Genomic DNA, 6270 nt, shown 5'->3' with positions numbered 1-6270 from the left:
CACACCTTTAGAGGTTAGATTTGCACAAATTCTAGCAAACACTAGGCAATGTGTCTGCTGTTACTAGTTTCAGCTTGTCCTCCTCTGGCCTGACGACTATATCAACAAAGATGATACATCTGTAGCACCAAGGTGAGCAGAATGCAAAAACCCAGGAAACACTATGCAGCTGAAATCATTAAAAGTGTCTTAAAGCCCTGAGCAGTTTTGTCAGTGGTAGGAGCATCATCCCACTGACCGAAGGTTTGCAGGTTTGATTCCAGTCAAGGGCACATACCTGGGTTGCAGGTTCAATCTTTGGTCCCAGTCAGGGTCGTGTGGGAGGCAACCAATGGATGTCCCCCGACCCCCATTCTAACAAAAATAAAAACTTTTAAAAAAATTAATAAAAAATATCCTCAGGTGAGGATTAACAACAACAAAACATTTTAAAGAGGTCACAAACCTGGAAAGGTTGTGACAAGGAAGCTGGCCTCATTCTTGTCTCTAATGCTCCTCCTGTGTTTCATTTATAAAATTCTACCCCTGGTATTTCCAGTATCACCCCCCTACACACACACCCCATCCCCAGGGCCTCCTCACACAGGAGTATACTACATATCATTTCCTTTTAATAGTTTTTATTTCAAACAAATTTATCTAAACAACTGACCAGACCTTTCACTCACCTGAATGGCCTTAGTGACAGGGAAGTGACCTTTAGAAAAGAATGTGGGCTAGCAAGCTCTTTGTGACCTCTCCCCTTCCTTTGACAGACCTCCAAAGAACAGAACCTGAAGGCCACAGACCAGTGGCTTCAATGTAGCTCCTGAAACTGGATGTAACATCCTGTGCTTTTAATGAGATTCCTTAAATTTCATTTACTTTCCACAAAGGGCTATAATCCCCAAGAGTTTAAGAACCACTACTAAAGTCCCCAGCAAATGCTAAGCATGTGATTGGTGTGCCCTTCGCGACACACCCTCCGTACCTTTGCACCAGCCACAATTCACCTGGCACCTCTTTGTAAACTCAATAAAAACAAGTCCACCATCTCCCCACTTGAAATCTCTTCAGTAGCAACGAGCATGGATAAGTTGATGTAACCATGAGCTCAGTTAGGTCCGCCCTGTGCGGCGAAGGCTTGCCTGAACTCACGCCAGATGTGCAGGTACTCTCTATTCTCTAATTTTTAAGGTCTCCGGGGGGGGGGGGGGGACCTCCACAATTCACTAATTAGCTCAACGGTAAATAATGCTCTGTGCCCTGGCAGGTGTTGCTCCATGGTTAGAGTCAGCTTGCACACTGAAGGGTTGCAGGTTCGATCCCTGGCCCCAGTCAGGGTGCTTACGGGAGGCAACCAATCCATGTCTCTCTCTCACATCGATTTTTTTCTCTCTCTCCTTCCCTTCAACTCTCTAAAAATCAATGGGAAAAATACCCTCGAGCGAGGATTAACAACAACAACAAAAATACTCGGCAAAATTTTGAGGTTTCCTTCAGGGGTTGGGAACCTAAAAATGAAATATATAATTACTCTACAGCTAACTGGGGGAAAATATCAAAAGTTGATGTTTGACTATAACAACTTCTATGACAAAAGCTATTCTCTTCACCCCCAAATCAGACCAAAGAGATTTTGCTGTATACAGACAAAATTACGTATTTCCCCAATAATGACAACACAAAATGGCAAAATGAAAAATACTACACAAAAGAGCACAACAGAGTTAACAGGTATTAGAAGCTTTACATAGTGCAAACACCAAAAAACAGCTATTAACTTAGTGGCGCTTATAAAGACTGGGCAGGGACACATGACAATGTCTCCTTTCCTCATTTAATGAGCTTGCCACTATTCGAAGTTATTTTGAACTGCCCTTTTCTTTCACTTTATGAAAACCCCGAAACTTGGTCTACCAAGAGGATAACAACTTCTAATATCCCATTTAAGGCAATTCTAGGTTAAGTTGCTCACACACAATCCCCACAAAAAACTATGAGGTACGGAGGGTAAGTTATGTGTACTCCTTACCTTGCCAAGGGGCCAGAAACATTTCATTCCCATTTGAATACATTCTCTACTTCTAAAAGGAAGAAAGAAAAAAGGAAAAAAAAAAAAAGACCAAGCCCTGGCCAGTTTGGCTCAGTGGTTGAGTGTCGGCTTGCGGACCAGAGAGTCCGGGGTTCGGTTCCTGCTAGGGGCCACGTACCACCAAAAAAAAAAAAAAAAAAGACCAAAGGAGACATTTTGATTCTTATTTGAAAGAAAATGAAAAAACAATGCCAACTATAGAGGAAAAATATAACCCTCCTGTAGGAAGAAGAAAGGCTGACCTCCAGTTCTTAGTGCTGAGACATGGGGGAGCTAACTGCCCTGTTCCCCCACGACACACACTGGGGAAATGTCAATTACAAGCTGTAACATTAGCAGCTCTGATGTCACAGCTTCCTTCCTCATTGCTGGAATCCAACTAACTCTGCAACAGAAACATTTCCCGGGACTGGAAAAGAGGAATCTTATCTAAGGACATGTTACACAGAAGGCCTTTGGTGTAAAAGCAGTATCCAAGAATAGAGAACAACTTTGAATTCCATGGGAAAAACAGTAAGGGAGGAAGGAGGGGGGAACTGTCTGACATCAAACTAATCACTGCTAAAAATGAAAAAAAAAAAAGCCTTGGGATAAGAAAGTAGATGCTCTGATAAAGTCTTGGTGTTATGATAATGCCAATTTTCAATAAAGCATTTGCCAAATTCCAGCACCAGCAACTGTTCTGAGAAAAGAACTGCTGATAGTACTACTTGGCCCTTTTTATGATCCCTGACCCATTCGATCCCCAGGAAATGAAGAATTCTACTTCCTGTGCTATGCTCCCAGAAGACATCAAATAAGTATCCTGGATGAAGGAAAACCATCCATAAGAAAAATAGCACCTTGGATTTCAGATAAGCTACCTTTTCTGCAGATAAAACTCTAACATTTTCAGTCATTCAAAAAGCTCTTGATAGTTACAATAAACCCAAGCATAAATTTATTTTCTTTTCTTTAACAATGCCGCATTCACCAATAACAGCATTAGTTGGGATTGCACATAATTGCATCAAGAGAGCTTAAAATGCTTATGGGACAATCTCCCTCGGGAGAAGAGATCTGGCGGCTCCTGTAAGGGAAGCTATAGAACAGGGCGGTGCAGCGAAAAGGTGGCCAATGGAATCCTGAGAGGGTCTGAACCGCTCCTCGACCTCGTGCTTGATGACACCATCAAATACATGAGACCCTGATGACCAAGGTAAGCTACAGAACACACCTGCCAGCTGGGTCTGGTGGTGTGCAGGGGCACCTCTGTGGTGCTCATCTGCCCACAGGATGGCATGGAGGCCACTCGAACCCCTTTATCCAGCAGCAGATCTGGCAGGTGGGGAGGGCACAGACAGGGATGCCATCAGACCTAGAGCTGTCCCCCCGCCTTAATGCTGCCCACAGAAATGCAACTTTCCTCTTTGTATAGGTTATTTTTTGTTTTAATAAAATTGCAAACCTCATTAAAAAAAAAAAGCAAGCAAGAAATGGCAAACAGGAAAGCTGTCAACACAAAGGACGTGTCAAAGCAATCTGGAAAAGCTGTAATCAATGAGGTATGGAGAGCCACTCGAACTACTCCTCAGACACCCATTTTCAGTTTAGGGTCCTCAATATTCCCCTTATATGCTAAACCACAACTCTTCTAATCACACTCTAGGACATGCCAGCAAAGTAACCACACCTACAGCAGCGCAAGCTTCCAGACATTTGTAAACAGTGTACATTTTACTTTGGCACAGAGAGAGCATACAAGTTCCTTTACCTTGGATGTGCAGATTCTAAACACAAAATAGTTTCTAAGCTATATCCATTTTTTTTTCGCAAAAGTATTATGTCTTGATATTGTGTGTGCACACATGTATACCCATGAATGGGAGAACCATCAATAGGAGTTCTTTAGACCATGGTCTGAACAATTTAAGTAGGTATTTGGCTAAACAGAAAACAAGATTCACAGTATCTAAAGTCATACACTTTCAGTTCACATAACTCTCTGTAAGAAAAAAACAACAACAAATAGCTGGTTAACGAGTTTCCTCCTTTCTAAAGAGAACCAAGAGATAACACCATAATACCATTGTAGAACCCATGATCTAACATTCACCAATTTCTCATTAATGACTTTACAAAGGAGTCAACAGTGCACTGAATTGTCATTTTAAAAGCTGCAAATTATTGTGACCTTTAAACATAAATTCTTACAAACAAAACAATGTCCACAAAGCATTATATACATCTAAACACATATAAATTATTTAAACATAACTGCATATTTCAAAGGTTTGGCAGTGATTCTATTTTATATTAAAGATGTTTATCGTTGGTAGGAGGCTAGCCTGGCTGGATGTTGATCCATTATTCAAGTCCAGAATTGAGAACCTATGATATTCCACAAATGGACTGTGGAGAAATGGTTATGTCAGTTTTAAGGCCTGGTCCACTATTTTTACAAAGTCTGATTTAAGTGTCAAATACAGAAGCATAGCAAAAACAAGTACAGTGCAAACATAATGAGTTAATATTAAAAGATGGGAGACATTTTTAGCTACAATCTAGAAATTCATTTTTGTAAGGATTCATCGATGCCCTGAACTTTATGTTAAGGATAACATGATCATAAATATTCACTTAAATAACAAAAACAAGAAAGTTGAGTCCAACATAGGGTGATTTCATTAATCAAAAGTCTATGACATGATAATTTAGAAATTAGTAAACCCCACTGACATCTACTTTAATAGACCCTTTCCTCTCAATCACGATTTCAACTCAAGCATGGCCTACCATGGAGACCATATAATTTAACATTCCAATGAAAAGATCTGAGAATGAAAGAGGAGAGACGAAGACAAACCAGGTTGGATGCTGAAATAAAGGGGTAAAGCGGGCACTGTTTCCAGCAAGCAAACCCGAGTGTATGGTTACCCTAAGTACAACTAACTAAAAGATAAGCAGGCCCTTTATTAGACAGCTTCCATGCTGGGGAACCAGAGCGCTTCCACATGCCACGGCGCAGGGTGCCAGCTCCAGGACAGAGCCCCTTTTAGGACCTCATCCTACATATATCTCCATCTGGAAGTTGTTTCAAGAGTCTTGAAGAGCCCTTTTCAATTCGAAGATGTGGACCAGGGTTCAAGTTCCTGAAGTTTGGCTTCCATCTGAGTAGTGAAGAGAACCTGGTATGGTTGCTTCGAATGAGGCTCAAGATACCCCTATGGATACGTGGGCAGTGAAAGTATCAGAACTTCATGAGAATGCTAAGCACCAGCTCCAGGAAGAGTTCACTTGGGGAGGGAGGGAGGAGAATGGAGCAAAAAGGCTTGTGTAGGAGCTTCAACTGTCTCTATGATATTTTAGTTCTTAAAAAGTGTTATGTAGCAAACATGTCAAAATGTTTAGATTTGTTAAAATTGAGAGGTATGAGTATATATGTATACATGTATAATAGGTTCCTTTCTGTATGTTTGAAATATTTTATAATTTAACAGTTTTTAAGTGTCAAGGATTTGGAGATTGGTAATCTGGCGGTTAAATCTTCGTTTCACCAATTACTATCTACATTTTTGGACAAATTACTTCTTTTCCCATCTGTAACTATAGCACTTGGGATGTCACACCCTATTCACCTGCTCTGAACACTCGATTAAAATAACACTAGGAAACAAAAAAAAACGGTAGTGTTTGGAAGTGGAGAACGTACCTTGTAGTAGTCAACAATGAAGACTTCACATGCACAGGCTTTGCTCTAGTGGTCGTGAGTAAAATGTACCTGTACCGCAGTGCCAATGAAAAAAGAACAAAACCGAATAAAGCAGATCACGATAGTTCAAAGCTTCTGCACATAAAGATCTGCTCTGATAGCACTATTAGGCTCTTTTACGGATCCCTGACCCATCCTGCCCTCAAAAAATAAGGAATTCCACCTCCTGTGCGATACTCCCAGAAGACACCGAGTACGGATCCTGGATGAAGGAAAAAAAACATATGCAGAAGCAGCAACTTGGACTTTAGATAAGGTATCAAGAAATACTACTCTTCCTGCAGATACACTTCTCCGTAACATTTCAGTCATTCAAAAGGCTCCGTAGAGGCACAGTAAGCGTAAGTATAGGTTATTACATTTTCAGCTCAAATGCACAGTTCACGGACCTTCTAATCACAGTACTTAGTACTAACAGGAACTGTGAAAAACACAGGTGAACAAA

This window comes from Molossus molossus, unplaced genomic scaffold, assembly GCF_014108415.1.
Source record: "Molossus molossus isolate mMolMol1 unplaced genomic scaffold, mMolMol1.p scaffold_m16_p_20, whole genome shotgun sequence".
Classification (NCBI taxonomy): Eukaryota; Metazoa; Chordata; class Mammalia; order Chiroptera; family Molossidae; genus Molossus; species Molossus molossus.
The sequence above is the reverse complement of the archived record's forward strand: the minus strand, read 5'-3'. Positions refer to the sequence as shown.